At 35.6% G+C, this 16,702-nt stretch overlaps 1 protein-coding gene across 1 annotated transcript in view; it reads left to right on the forward strand.

Annotated features, from left to right (window-relative positions):
• NKAIN3 (sodium/potassium transporting ATPase interacting 3) overlaps positions 1-10,769 on the forward strand; it is a 118,053-nt gene extending 107,284 nt beyond the window's left edge. The window contains exon 6 of the mRNA XM_026705896.2: positions 8,946-10,769. The gene's annotated coding sequence lies outside the window, so the exon portion shown is untranslated. The remainder of the gene's footprint in view (positions 1-8,945) is intronic.
• Positions 10,770-16,702: the final 5,933 nt, after the last annotated feature.

Consider the following 16,702-nt stretch of genomic DNA (forward strand, 5'->3'; position numbering starts at 1 on the left):
TTTTGCTTATTGCAGCTAGGCTGTTATCATTTAATAAATTTATTCAATCAATCTAGTATCATTTTGAGAACTCACTTCTTTCTGTTTCCAGCATAAAAGAATGTTATGTTAACAATGCAGACTTGTTTTCCATTCAGCACTCTTAATCAGATGGTAGTTACATCATGCAGTTATGTATGAAATAGAACAGATTATCAAGATAATAAATCAGATCCAACACCCTAATCATAAATTATCTTAATTATATACTTGGGATTTGCTTTAAATTTCCAACCTATTAAAAAAAACATTTTTCTTTATAATATGTGTTTAAGAATCATAAAAATGAAATTAGTTTATTATTCTGAGTATATTAGTTTTGTAGTGAGGGAAACATTGCTGTTTAGAACTCCAAATGTGAAATCTCACGCCCTTTATGGAAGAAAGGAAGATATTGTGGTTAAGGTATTGAATTAAGCCTGGGAAAATTCCCTTGATCATTTGGAACCATTTACTCTGTCCCAAAGGTGTTTTTTCAAGAGGTAACTGGACTTTCTGGTTTTTCTTTTTCTTCTTCAGCTCTGACTGGATGGTGGGAATGAAAGGATTTATATTCTTTGCAGACAGCTGGTCATTTGTATTTTTTTAGCAAGTCACTAAGGTCACCTGGAGGATTATCTGTGTCATCAGGGTCACAGGAGTGATGCAAATGTGTGCGGAGCCTTCTTGGAACTGTTGAAAAGGACTATGTTGTAGATTGGAGATAGATGCTGTCATATCTCTCCCCGTCTTATGAGAGAGGGCCGTTCAATTTTGACAGAGATGGCCTCTTTGACCCCTCTTTCAAACTAGCAGTCCTTTCTGTTTAAAATGTAGAGTTTGCTGTCTTCAAAAGAGTAGCCTGGTTCTTTTAAATGCACATGGACTGCTGGATCTAGTCATGATGTGTTTGTTCTCTTGTGTTGTGCCATGCACTTATGAAGTGGTTGTTTTGTTTCCCCAATGTACAGATCTGCACATGGCTCATTGTGTTGTACTGCATATACCATATTGCTCACTTTTTGTTTGGGTGTTTTATCTTTGGGGTGGACAAGCTTCTGTCTTAGTGTATTCTTGGATTTGAACTGTACATGTATGTTATGTTAGCTGAAGATCTTCTTGAGCTTTTCCGATATTCCTGCAACATATGAATGATCATATTGCTTTGTTTATTATTCTCTTTGTTATCTGTTATGGCGGAGCTCCTGTAGGGGTATTTTTTTTTTTTTTGGAGATTTGATGAAGGCCCACTTGGGATAGCCATACGTTCTGAGGGCTTCCTTGATGTGTTTTTGTTCTTTTTCTTTCCCATTTTTGTTGGTAAGCAGGCCTTTAGCTTGGTGATGTAGGGTTCTGATGACTCCCATTTTGAGCTCCAGTGGGTGGTGGGAATCAAAATGTAAATATTGATCTATGTGAGTGGATTTTTGTTAAACTTCAATATTAAGGGTTCTGTTTTCCTTAATGTGCACTGCACAGTCCAGGAAGGTTAGACTATTTATCTTAACATCTTCCCGCATTAATTTGGTATTTCTTTCCATAGTAAGTGGATACTTCCAATTCCCGTGTTTTGATCTTGATCCACATTTTGGATCAAGAGAGGACTGTTGGTTTGAAAGAGGTCAAAGAGGCAATCTATGTCAAAATCAAAAAGTCCACTCTCAACAGAAGGGTGGGATATGACATCATCTATCTCCAATCTACAACACAGTCCTTTCAACAGTTCCAAGAAGGGTCCATACACATTTGCACCACTCAGGTGACCCTGATGACACAGATAAACCTCCTGGTGACCTTAACAACTGCTAAAAGAATGCAAACGACCAGCTGTTTTCAAGGAGTATTAACCCTTCTATTCCTACCTTCCAATCATAGCTGAAGAAGCTTCTTGGATGGGAAGCAAAACGTCTTCAAAGAAAAACCAGAAAGTCCAGTTGCCTCGTGAAAAAGCACTTTTGGGACAACCATGACTTGGATGACAAGCACCTCCATAGACAGTTATTCTTTCTTTCAGAGTTATTGTTATTCCCATATAAACTGACATAAGCTCCTAGAGGAAAAATAGGTTATAACTAATAATAAATACAAGAGAAGAGAATATAGCTGATTCACAGACAACCGTCTTAATATATATCTGTAGCATCTTTTCCTGCCATAGGATATTTGAGCTGCCTGGAGAAAAATCTCAATATAAATGTGAAAAGGCATTGTTGTATTTTACTGAGGACACAAGACAATTTCACTTAGAAAAACATAACATGAATGTGTGTGTGTATAAAATAATAATGGCTCTTTCATAAAGAAAAAAACTAAAAATTCATAACAAGATAGGGAGATTTTTTTAAAAAAAAAATAGTTACATGCTTTCTAATCTGAAATGCACTTGTTATAGAAAATTGTTGATTGCCTCCATAGTTGACTGTATCTGTAACCAGTCACAGTTTTATTGTTCAGTGGAAGAAACTATTAAGTACTATATATTCCTTAGAAATGTAAAAGGCAGTGAAATTTAAAAGGAACATGGACATGAGCATTAGCTGACTCATTACATCCTTCTAATGAATAAATGAAAATATTTAGACTAGCTAGCATTCTTCAAGATGTTAAGAATTACAGGAAATAGCCAGAAATCCGTAGCCTATGCCACCCATTTTTCTCAGCAATCTGCCTTCCAAGAAAGGATACTGATGAACATTCTGCATTCATCAACTAATTTCCTTCTTTTAAATTTTTTTTTACAAAAATTGATAATCGTTGCATAACAGCAATTTCAAAGGCAATGTACAATAATAAATAGACACAGATAAATAGAGAAACAAGCCAATAAAACAGATGCTAAAAACATCAGCAGTAAGAAAAGCACTTACACAACTTCACACAATAGCAGAAAATGCAGATAATATTAAAAATTAAAAAAATTAAAAAGCCTGAAGAAGGGACAGAGGGTATGGCTGAAACCCATTGCCAATTATTGTATTTTCCAGGTATGGGGTCTCTCTCCAAGCATTTCTTCACTTTTTTCAGACCATATATCTGTAGAAACCATCAGTCCACAGTTCTGAATCCCATAGAATCACACAGTAGTTGACCAGTAGAAAATACATCAGATTGTGCAGTCAGTAAAGACTGAAAGGATACTGCATTTCTTGTGGCATAAACTTCAGTAAACTAGATCTAATGCTTGAGACAGCTTCTTTGTTTAAACAAAATTGGGGGGGAAATATGACTTGACCAAGATCCAGATTTTACAGACTGATTAACTGAAAGGGATACAAAACTACTGGAGAAATGGTTGCTGCATTTACATTAACCTGATCTACGCCCAAAGTAAAGCCAAATGGAAACATATCTTGTCAAAAAAGGCAAATAAATTGCAGAAAACTATTATGCAGAAAAATTATGTAACAGACACCTTCTGAAAATAGCCTTGTGGGAGAGATCATAAGCTGCCAAGACAATTTCTTATGAGTCACATTTTTAATGGCAATATATAATAATAGCTAGCTCTTCCTGATACCATTTTAATTGGGAGAACTGTCTGATGGAGAGTTAGGGGCAGGGTAGGGATATACAGCTTTTGGAGATGAGGGTTGCAATTGATTTTGAAATAATTTGTTGGGATCTGGTCCAACAAGTCAGTGCGACTTAAATAAAGAAATGATCAGAAACAGGACAAAAACTGAATATAAGACTCTGCTATTATATACATGCCTGAGACCCAATTCCTACCATTCATTACTTCTTGTAATAAAAAAATGAAATATTCTACAAAGGAACCAGAAGTACTATTTTATGTACACTAGTCCCAAAGATTGTAATGTGGTTCCAAATCTGACCACTTCCATACATTAAAATGTGAGTAAATATTTATGCTTTATATAAAAATCTATATCTCTTGTTTTTCCAAACAAAGCTTATCCTGGATCTATATCTTACATTAAATTGATAATATTCTGTATATTTTAAATGTCCACATGGTTCCTTAACATATTGCTTATGAATTATATTGTTTCCATTCAATTTGTACTTTACATTTTAATTTCCATAGAGCAGATATGTATATTTCAGCTGATAGTTCTCAGCTTTAATTCAACATATCCTCCTATCCCTGCTGGGACATATTGAATTAAAGCCTAGAAAACTTGTAGATAAGGTCTGATCACAAGAGCAACATTAATTTTACTACCGCAGTGAAATTTAACTTGCAACTGGCATTTGATTACTAATGATTTAAGTAGCAATTACACACAAACACAGTTATGAAAATGATTTAAAATGTACTGGTGTATCACTTTTCTTTAAGAAGCCTGTGTTTAATCTACCAATGACTGAAAAAAAAATCCCTGGTTTGTTCAAGCATTTCTATACTGTCCATTAGTATGCAAAATGTAGAAGAACATTTATATGTCCTCCATAAAGCAATTCTTAAACAGGTTGTTTTTATAGATCAGCTGTTCCAGTTGACATATGAAGGTCATTTTGAGTCCATTGGCCCTAAAGTAACTTCTAAGTCTTATGCCTTTCTGAAGCATGGTATCTTATATTCTTTACTTAGCCCCTACTGACAGCATGGAATATTCCCCTTTGGGCATAATGCACAGGGTTGGGATAAATATTGGGAGCTATTTATTGTTTATGATCCTTATTATTTTGAGTGGTCCACCACTGCAGAAAATGTGATAAAGTGGAACTGGATGTGACTAGCAATCCATGCTTTTGGAGGTCAGATAATAGAAACTCTGTGTATGTACATACACATAAACAGAACCTTCACTGTTTTTTTAATCTGTGCTGTTAAAATAAAAAATCAAAGCAGAATTAATTAAACAGTTGGACACCAAGCATTGACACCCAAATTGCTAATAGCTGTAACGAGCGATTACAAGTCTGGTAGGCTTGTATGAAGTGAACATACTCTGCAGTTACTCCACAGAATTGCAGCAACTTGCTCTATCTTGACAATTCAATTGGAAGCAACAGCCATAACAATACAAGAGCACACAATAGATACAAACTCAAGGTAAACAGCACCAAACTTGATTGCAGGAAATACAACTTCAGCAACAGAGTGGTCAATGTCTGGAATACTCTACCTGATCTGTGGTTTCTTCCCCAAACCCTAAAAACTTTAACCTTAGACTGTCTACTATTGACCTCATCCCTTTCCTAAGAGGTCTGTAAGGGGAAGTGCATAAGCGCACCAATGTGCCTATCGTCTCTGTCCTATTGACTCTTTTTATTTTTCTTATATGTATCCATTTCATGCATTATAACTGTTTATACTTACACCTGTTATCTTATAATTGCTTGACAAAATAAATAAAAAATAATAAAATAAAGGCAGGGGCAACTTGCCTCATTCAGCCACCTTCTTCAAGGAAAATGGCTCATGCACAAGTGTGAAAGCTGCTTGACTGAAACGGCTCAACCATTTCTGATCCTTTGGAATTGAGAAAGACAGTTTCTTCTCTTCAATGAGCTTTGTGATCAAAGCTTTGTCAAAGCGAGATGCTCCTTTGAAGCTTTGCACAAGCTTAGTTTGTGCCTCCATGACTACATTGCTCATTCCTTCTGTTATGTCATGTATGATTTTACAGAATGAGGGGACAGTTAAAATTCTGGCTACATTCCAAAATTATTTATACTATGCCTATGTACTATTTTATTCTGCATTTTAGAGTTTTAAAATGTTTATATATTAACCTGTCAAGAACATATGGAACAGCAATATTGAATCAATATTAAAAATCATTAAACATCAATCATCTAATTCTTTTAGAGAGAAGATTTTTTTATTTATCCTTAGTAGAGGATTTATCTTTTATTGAAATACTGAATTAAAAATGGAAACATTAGACCTTTCCAACAGTTAAAACATTTAGATGGTCAGGACTTTCGAACCATCTAGCTAGGTAGCTAACTATCCTTGGAAGCCAAGGGCACTATTCTTGTGGGATGTTAGGGATTATGTGGGAGAGTCGTTGCTTAGATACAAAACATTTTAGCTTTTATACCTAATGTTGCCATTCTAAACTGAATGAACAACAGAAAATATAAAATACTTCTGCCTCACACCTAAGTCAGCTTCTACATTCTTTTCTAGTCAGAAAAATATATGGGGTATAGATAAAGAAGCTGACCTGGTTTAAGATAGTCTCCTAGGTGTTTATCACTGCAGAATGTCTGGAGAGACGTACAATGCACAGGGAACTTTTTCTAAGGGCCTTACATCCCTGTACATCTCCATTCTAGAGTGCTGATGGACTCTAAAGAACAAAGAATTTCAGTGACCAAGGTTAAAAAAAAATTGAGAGCCAGGCTTCAGAAAACAAGTTAGTGATTTGTGCTATCCACCAACTTCTTGATGCTTATTTGTCTGAGGTGTGGCAGTCTGACCACTTGGCTTCACAATAAGATAATTGGTATAGTTTTTGATGCAAATGGACCAGGACAGCTGCTATTTTCAAAACTAATGGGCCTTTTACTATCTAAATTGTGAAAAACCCAACTATCTTTGAGCTAAAAGCTAGAAGAGAAAAAGAACTGTGTTTGCTACCTTTCATGGATGCCATGGCCTGGCCAAAGTCCTATCTTTAGAAACATTTGGCGACAAGCAGGAAAAAAGTGCCCCAAAACTCAGCTGCTCTCCTGCTAGAACGTATAGCTGACTAAGCCAGCATTTCTGCAGCCTGCAACTTTCTGACTTTGTACTTTCCAGAGTACTAAGTGGTCTAATTTCCAGATTGGGGTCTGAGCCAGACCGAGAAGTCCTTAGCGTAGAAAGTTCTAGCAAGATAGGAATTGGTTTCACAGTGTTAACTGTTTTATCCAGACATATCAGCAGAAGCATGACAATTAAGGCCTTGAAAGCATCTGTATATCCTTTAATGTTTCAGCACTTCAGCTGTTGAGTTATTCATTTAGTTTTCAATTACTTCCTATCTGTAAATCCCCAGGAGATGTAAAAGTAGAAGGAACAAATAAACTATTCTGATGAAAATGAATTGTGTATGCAATGTAAAGCATGGAGTTATAAGTTAATCCTTTCTCTTCATTATTATAAATTATTTGTCTCTGCACAGTGAACATGCAAGATTATGATTGCACAAAGTTAAATGTTTGTGCATTGCTTAGATCAGTTGTTAAACTTTAGGACTTGTGGACTTCAATTACCAGAATTTCTGAGCTAACATGACTGGAGGAGGAATTCTGGGAGTTGAAGTCCACAAGTCTTAAATCTGTCAAGTTTGAAGACCCCTGCTTTAGGAGATAAGTTCTGTTTACTTGTAGAAATCACATACCTCTTTAACCCAATTCAAGAAAATATTAAACTAATCATGGAGTACTCCAAACTAACAATAACATTGGTCTCTACTAATCCAAAATATGCATTAGATTGCTTTCAAAAATGTCTTATCCTGATACTCCTCTGTTAATGGGAAAAATGTATCCCAGCAGTTTTAGGGATGTCACAGTGCCTTTGTCTCATCTCTATCGCATATGAGATGAAGCAGCTTAATGTTGCCTTCAATTATTCCATTTTTATAGCACTGTTTTCTTTTTTCCTAACACATTTTCTGCTACAGATGCAATCCAACATGCTTCATTAACAGTGTGTATAATGAACTGACCCGGCTGAAATCTGCCCAGTTTCTACCAGTTTTTTATTGTATGCATGCTCCTCCCTCCATGGCCATTTAAGATCCAACCAGACCCCTGGTTCCTCAGAAGGCACTTGCCTGCATAATATGTAAGAAGATGATGGAGCAGTCGTAACTAAAGATAAAGCAGATACATAAGCAGAGAGGACAACAAGCCAGGAATCTTGTTAATCCCTTCATAGAGTAGATAAGAAGCAAACAAATAATTAAGGAGACCCAAGGAAAAATGTCATCTGAAGTAGATAAAGGATGTTGAGCATGAGCACATGGAAACCCAACCCCCAATCCTATCAACAACTACCCAACCTTTAACAAGGCTGACATTATGAATCAACAAAACAAGGTCTTTGGAGGTGGGGTGGATAAGCATCTCTTCCTTCATTCCCCAAAGCCATTCACACATTCCATTATATCTGCTTTCTGCTTATGTACTATAGCCTGCCCTGCTAAAAAGAACTGAAAAGTGAAGTACTTTAACACCTAATCTTTGAATTTGATCAGAAAATATGGTTTGAACAAGATGGCTATTCCCTCATCTCCCAGGGCTCAACACTAGCTTTTCATTCTTCACTGCAGTTGTCAGCTGCACTTTTCACAAAGCCATCTTCCATCCATCATTTCTTCCTCTGGAAACTGGGTTAGTGTGGTTGTATGCAGTTATTTCCTCTGCTCTGCTGAGGATATCCAGGAAGAGTGTTGTTATTTTCTTCTTTCCTTGCAAATTTTATTCCTTTGAAGATGCTGTTGATTGTTTTATGTGTCTTCCTTTTTTTATCATAACGAAGGTGTTGTCCACATACTGGATTCATGTTTTTGGTTGTATGTGTGGGAGTGCTAGAGTTTCTAGATGCTACACTGTGATCTCTGCTATGAGTCATGGAAGTAGTGATGTAATGGGTATTCCTTTGATTTGTTGCTATGTTTGACCATCAAACTGAGGTATTGTGACAGAAGTTAATGAGATCCACAATTCTGGATATTACAATTGATCAGTACCATTGCTCCCACTGATTATTTTAATAGTTCAGATCTATAATGATAACATTACCTAGTTGGGAAAGGAAAGCTTTGCAAGCATTCAATCAAATCCATAAATCATCAAGGACTCCACAGTCTCTGAATAGACACAGGCTTGGCACTTTTTCAGAAGAGCATTATATCCATGTTCAGAAGTAGCAATGCCTTCAGAAGTTAGCCAGGTTAACAAGTAGTTAAACTTCCTTCCCAACCTTTTCTTCTCAGGTAATTTGTGTACTCTCATTTCAGGTTGAAAGAAGGAATCCACACTGATGCCATGCTGATGTTTAGCAGTGTTATGAGGAGGAACCAGGCTTTGCAACAAAAGCCCAATTGTGCGAGACTGTCTCACGGAGGAAACATGGCTTCATTATGTTCAACCTGGACTATGGATTCCTCTCCTGACATATGGCTTCATTTCTCAGTCACCACCTTAGTGTTGTAAATGAAGCCTTCTTAGATAATCTTGAATTTTTCTTTACTCACTTTTATGACAACTTGTACATTGTAACTTTTTCCTTTTTGAAGTTTTTTAAAACAAAATATCTAGTGTTTAGGGCATGAAAACAGTGGAGCGTGTGAGAGTCCTCTTTTTCCAGAATTTTACCATAGTTTTGGAGTAAGATAACTGTACTGTATTTGCATGTGCTAGTAATTATATGCCATACACAGACCCACACAACTTCCTCCAAAAGCTCTCAGCTCTGTTGAAATGAGCAGGAGGGAAAGCAAGAATGATAAAATTGTAACATCCAATTAAATTAAACACTAGCCTTCTCTATAGAATCCCACTTAATTACAGACATACTGTAGGAATTGATCAGTAAAAGTGGTTTTCCAATTGTTACAATGATCAACATCATTGAGCTCAAGTCTATGCATGGTTGCTCCGATGTAAGTCTTATTTAGTTCAATTGTGTTTTTATCCCCAAGGACAATTGCATAAGGTTTGCAAGGTAATTTGCATATGGCTGATTCTCCCATATGCCTTTTTGATTCCAAGATGCATTCCTTGTACCTGTTGTAATTGACAAAGAAGTATTTCATTCTTCAAAATTCAGGGAAGATGTGTGTAATTTGCACATTTTTTTTTAAAAAAAATTCTCCTTAGAAGGAGACAAAAATGAATGTGTACAACACCGGGATCAAGGGGAGGCACCAACTACAGCCTTATAAGCCTTGGAAAATTCATGATGGCCTTAATGTAAAAGCTGAACAGAAGGCATTCATTATGAAGATATGTACAAAAAATGTAAATTTATCTGTAAATAACTTTAGAATATGTATTAATGTGGCATTTTGGTTTCTTCCAATTATATAAAAAGGGAGACATAAAAGTGATTTTTCTGTGGATATTAGGTGCTCTATGAATTAGGCCTTTATTCTTCATACTTTTCTGGATACTATATGAAAATATCTAGTCTTTATGCTGTACAAAATCATCCTGTCTCCTGGTGTTGTTATTTTGTTTCTGTGGTTCACCTTTGGGATCAGTTTGGGAAGGAACCCTGAACTATTCTGATCCTTTGGTGACATTTCTGTATGATTTTATAGTTCTTTATTTTAGAAAGTAGTTAGGATGTAGCATTTTGCATCCACAATATCATTTCTTATGTCCTAAAATGTGGGTGGTCCATGTGGAAATCACCAGATTTTGCATAATAGCAACCCCAGCTTCCTTCGTCATCTACCATATTTGCTAGAATTGATAGGAATCTGAGACCACACCTGAAGATGTGTGCATTTTTAGGCAGCCGGCACAATGAGGCCATGTGTATCATTATATCATGTAAATGAAGTCAGGATGCAAATGATGTTACTTGCTCTTCCACCCTCAGTTGTTCAATAGACATTGTTTATTCATAAATTCATTATATATGTGCAAAATTGTATTTGAGGACAGAGCCTTCCATAACATTTATTATTTTATACAATTTATGCGGTTCCCCCATCTCAACAAAGTGATTCTATGGGGCTAGCAATAAAAAAAATGGAGCAGATATAACGTTGGGTCCTAAAAGCAGCTTTATAAATTGGATCTACTACCTAAAATAAATACTCAGTTCCTATCCTTTTTTGCTCTTTGGATATGGAATCCTTATTCTTTTCTTTGATTGTTTTTAAGGGGAGTATTTTAAAATTCTGTCTATAGCATTGTCAACTGCTTTATTCCAAGCAAATATATCCTTCTAATCAGAATTTGCAATCAGGTTTGGAAATTAATTGTTTAGTCCTTGTTAATTCGCTTAAAAGCAAACATAATTTATGTTGTTGCACATGTGGTATAAGGAGTCAGTGAAAATGATTAATTTATTTGGAAGAGAGGTAATCTGAGCGGAAAACATTTTCTATACTAGTTCATAAGGAGTCAGAATTATATCTGCATTAAAACAATGTTGAATATGCACTATTTATTTCAAAAGCTATTCTGCTTATAGCAGTTGAGCACATTCTGCTATGTTGGGTTTCTGCATAACATTAAACTAAAAGAGATTGCCTTCACATTCTCGTTAACCAAAAAGGTGGATTTAGAGAAACTTCACATATTTTCAAAATACATCTGTAACAGATCACAGACATATGCTGTACCTAGATAATAGTAGGCTGTCATTTTACAACTTTATAAGTCAAATATATTTACACGGCAAACTTAAATATCGTTTGCTCAATTCAATTGGGCAGGATTCTTATGATACCTTGAATTATATCCATAGTAATTGTGTTCAAGCACCATACTAAGCTTAAAAGACAGTACCAAGCTTGTGGTCCTTTGTGGTGGTCTCTATACTGTTTTCTTAAGAATATGCATATAAAGTATTTCCAGAAAACATTTTTTTAAATAAAAGAAGTGCTTACACTTTGTCCCAAAGGTACTTTTTCAAGAGGCAATTGGACTTTCTGGTTTTTCTTTCAAGACGTTTTGCTTCTCATCCAAGAAGCTTCTTCAGCATTCTTTGCACTCTTTTTTATGTCCTTTTATAAAACAGAAGATTCAGATGATCTGTTGACAACTTGATATCCTGGTAATTTCACATTCTGGAAGCTCTTTCATCATTCAGTGAGGAAACTCTTTCTTCATTATCTTACAGTTCACCTACTCTTTAGCAATATTGTTGCCTATTTGTTTGATATAAAGTGCAGCTGGCATTGCCAGAAAGAAATTACCCAAAAAGTAAAAATAGTTTTATCTAGTTTTGAAACATGTGTGGAAAGTATTATGGTTTTAGGTACAACTTTTAGCAAGAGGTGCTTTGCATTGACATGAGCAACAGATCTTTAGCTGCATGAAGAGGTGCTGTACCCTTCAAGGTTCAACACAGTTGCTTCAATGGGTTTCTTACATCAACTTTTAAATGTGTTCATCTAGCATATTTCACTAGCAATTTTGTTTCTATGTGTAGAATTGTGAGAGAGAACTTCAAAAGAACTTTAACATTTCTATAAAACAGAGTTACTAGGATAACAGAGTTTGTGACTAACTGAATTGCAGAGTGCCCCGATGTTTCAGTTTGATTTCCTTCATTTGTACTAACTGGAGTAAGATTCTTATTTTATTCGGTTTATCCTATATCAGACCAACAAGGAATCCCTAAAGATATGGTTGTATGAATTTTTATTGTAGTCTCGGGAGCTTTTACTATAACCTCAAGGTTGTAAACCAATGAGTAAATATAAAGTCATAGTTACAGAGTAAATATTGGGGAATGGTTGCCTTTTTTTATTCATTTGAATTCTTTGATCTCATGTAAAGGTTACTTGGAATTTTGCATTCCATTTATAACTATATTAACTGTACACCTTGACATCACAATTTGGAACAGTACTTTCCAGTCTTTAATTTTTTCAGACTGTCACTAAAATCTTCTCAGGACCACTCATGAGCCAGAGATAAGATTACTGCATTCTTCATGTGGTTCTCCCTCATTCCCAAGTTAAAAGTGAATGTTAAAAAATAATCAGATTCTGCTGGGGCTCCACATTTCGTAAGGTATTGGTGTTCTCATTAGAAATCTAGCAAAACTTTAGGTGAGCATGTTAAAATCATGGGCAATTTGTGATGTTCCAATATTTTGACCATTTAAAATTATATTTTAGTTTGGTACAGCTTTTAGAGACTACTTTCATTTCCTTGTGAGTTGTCCATACATCATAGGAACCACTCTCGACTAAGTATGCAAAATATTGTGGGTCAGCGGGCACATTTAAATTTATTTATGTTTTTGTTTTAAACAAACAAAAACATAAATAAATCCTGCATTTATTATTTCATAACTAATACTCCTTCCTATTTTCTCCTCAAAATAATCCTGTGAGGTAGGTTGGGCTGCCTCAAAATCACCCAGTCAGTTTTCAGGCCTAAAAGTTGAACTTAAAACTTGGTATGTCACCTAACTATTAGACCACAAAATATTCATAATTTGGAAAGCAAATTACTGGACAATGTACAACAAACCATTTTATTTTCTAAAAATGGTTATGCAGTCTATTTGGAACCCAGAATCATAATTACAATGGCAATTTGCATTTGCAATTAAGTCCCTATCACTTTTTAAATTAAAAGCATGTTTTAAAACAACAATAAACATAATAGAATATGCTACTGAGACATCATTGTCCTTTTGCAGTGTTGGGGACCCAAGATTTAGATTATTTGATCTAATTTTGTTTACTTTATTTGGGATATTATGTAGTCATTGAAATAGCTACATGATTACATCTTAGTAAAGGGGATTCAGGATGGCATCAAAAAACTTCCTATACATTCTCATCTCTATTTTATTCATTTTTTGTTTGCAATAATTATGGGCAATGTTCTTAAGTAATTCACTCCATTCCAGTATATAATATCTATTTTCTCTGTGTGGGACATGGGAGTAACTGTGATATTATTCAACCAGCACAGAGGGAGCCCCATTATCTTCATCTTTAGATAGATTGGACTTTAATATTTCAGGTGTACAATTATGAACAGTAATAAGAAAGCTAAGACTTAATGCATAAAAAATTCATGCTGTAGATTTCTGTTGTCCAGCTGTGCAATGAATAAGCAAGAGGAAATAGCCTGCAGTCTGTTTTGTTTTTAAGTATATAGGGAAAGGTGGGAAATAAAAGCAATGTGCAGTAAGTAAAAAAGAATAGTCCAGATTTTGTTAGCATTCTTTGCTGTAGCTATTTTCTTCAGGTTCTGTTAGTTTGAGCTGTGAATCAACCTGAACAGGATTAGGTTTAGCACAATTATAATATGACTGTTTCTGCCTGTCTCTCCCCCAACTATCACCATCTTCTAATTTGTTATTGATTTAATTACTGGGTTTTGTTCTTTATTTGTGCATTGTTCTGAGCTGTAGTGTGTTGGCAGCCTTACACATGTAAATTATAAATAAATTATAGAATCCATAGAAAAACATTACATGAGCAAACTTCAAAGTACAAAAATGCTCAACATATAAGCTCCCTGGCATTAATGTTCACAATCTGGAACAGAAAATCACATTCAGTGAAAAAGCAATTTAAAACTGTTAATCTATGTCAAATATCATACATCATCACAATATATAAGCCAATTAAATTCTAATGACTAATAGGAAAACTATTCCTCTTTGTTTCAGGCAAATCCAAGGCAGAAGCCTTGGATTTTATATACAGGTGGTCCTCAACTTACAACTTACATTTATTCAGCTACTGGTTTGAAGTTACAACAACACTGGGGAAAATTACTTATAATCACTCCTCACAACTTTTGCAACATTCTGATAGTTGTGTGATCAAAATTGGGACAAACTGCATGTATTTACAGTTGTATTGTATTTACAGTTGCAGTGCCCTAGAGTCACATGATCACTATTTTCAACTTCCTGGCCAGCTTTTGACAAACAGTCAGTGGAGGAAGCATGATTCACTCTATAACTTAATACAATAATCTGCTTAACAACCATGTGCAAAAAAAATGGCTGGACTCATTTAACAACAGCTTTTCTTGGCAATGGAAATTCTACAATTGTGGTAACAAGTCAGGACTACCTGTGGTTCAACCTCATGTTGCACTCAGTATATGAAACTTGAAATATCAGTTCATCCACAGATTTAATCCTCCAGCTTTCTTTACTTCTGGCATGCAGAGAAAAACAAGTTTGAAACCAAATGCCGCATTCTGAAAGTGCCATCAAACAAAACTTGGAACCTATAGAGTTGTTCTGTGCTTTATCAAAGCAAAACTCATTTAGCATTTTGGCAATGAAAAACAGCTGTTGAATACCTGTAGCTCAGGGTTGAACTATGGAGTTCTTGGTGGTTTCTGAGCTTGTTTGCTTGCAGTGCTTTTCATTAAGTAAATAAGTAATAAATTCCTTGCATCATCAGTGTGAACTGATAAATAAACCACATTCCCACCAAGTGACATGGTAAGCTATTATATAACAGGGAGCAAACATCACACTCATCTGAATGGATGATGTTATTTAGTTGGGTAATGGAACTTCTAGTCTAGTGAAAATAACTAGATAGAAATGTCCCAATATTGGGCTGCACAAAGAAGAGAGGATCAACCTATTTCCCAAGGTACCTGAAGGCAGGAGAAGCAGTAATGGATGGAACCATATGGAACCAAGGAGTGCACCAACCTAGAACTAAGGAGAAATTTCCTGACAGAACAATTAACCAGTGGAACAGGTTACCTTCAGAAATTGTGGGTGCTCCATCACTGGAGGTTTTTAAGAAGAGATTGAACAGTCATTTGTCCAGAATGATAATAGGTCTCCTGGTTGTGCAGGGGATTGGACTAAAAGATCTCCGAAGTTCCTTTCAACTCTTGCTATTCTGTTCTGTTAATTAAGCAAGCAAACAACCAACTAAGATCAGCAAGCACCAAGGACTCTACAAACAAATCTGTATTTAAGTTAACCAGATATTTTAGTTTTATATTGACATGTGTGAATATTGATACAGCTCCATCCAAGCAGATGGACTCCAATGCCATTTTCAAAATTGCCATCGTTGCCTAACTCAGACTCCCACTTTTTCATATGAAAAGATCAAAGCAGTACAAAAATCACAAGGCACAAGTTGTTCCTATTCCAGAAAACTTTCCAATACTTGTGGAATGAGTTGGTGGAGATTTGAAAGACACAATCATACTAAAATAAGTCCTCATTAAAAACCTGGAGGGTGGGGAAGATAACTATAGATGATGGCTTGACTAAGATATGCATGCTCTGCATTGGGTTTTTTTTTCCTATCTAAAGGCATCCTATATATCAGGCCTGTCAAACTTGTACCCATGGGCCTGATGCATCATGTGCTGGCCCCATTCCCTCCTGTTTTAATGAAGGGGCAAAAAGTCCTGATACATCATGTGACGCTGTCATGATGACACAAGTTTGACACCCTTACTATATATCAATGCCAACATAACACAAAATTCACATGAGTCAGCCCTCCCAGGTGACCCAGATAGGAAACAACTAGATTAGCTAATTCTACTGTAACGCTTTATTAATGGAATCTTGCGAGTCTGACATTACAAACTTCCTGGTACCACTTTAGACTGCTTCGTCCATTAGGACAGGTCTTTCCCAAGCGCCTTCTCTGAGAAAAAGGAGGAGGAGGAGGAATAAGGGCATGTCTGTCAGCTTACTTTTAAATGGGAGACACATCCCTCCTAGAAAACTGCTTAAATAAATTATCCTTAAAGTAAATAAATTCAAAATAAAAACCATTTATATTCAGAAATCTACATTGCCTTCATTTTCTTTTCTTTTCCACTTCACTTAACTAGTCCTTAGTCACTGATGCATTGTCATGGTTACTTATTTTAGTAAGCTTGCCCTAATATTTCTCTTGCATAATCCATAATCACAAAATTTGTTAAACAGTATAATTTTGAATGCAGACTTATGTGAGATCAAATCCCAATAAAATTGCACCAAATTATTCTGAAATAAGCATGCAGGGGATTTGGATACATACCATATAGATCGGGCTAATTCGTATATCTGCATATCTGTGTG

This window comes from Pseudonaja textilis, chromosome 3, assembly GCF_049901715.1.
Source record: "Pseudonaja textilis isolate UNSWEBS1 chromosome 3, rPseTex1.2, whole genome shotgun sequence".
Lineage (NCBI taxonomy): Eukaryota > Metazoa > Chordata > Lepidosauria > Squamata > Elapidae > Pseudonaja > Pseudonaja textilis.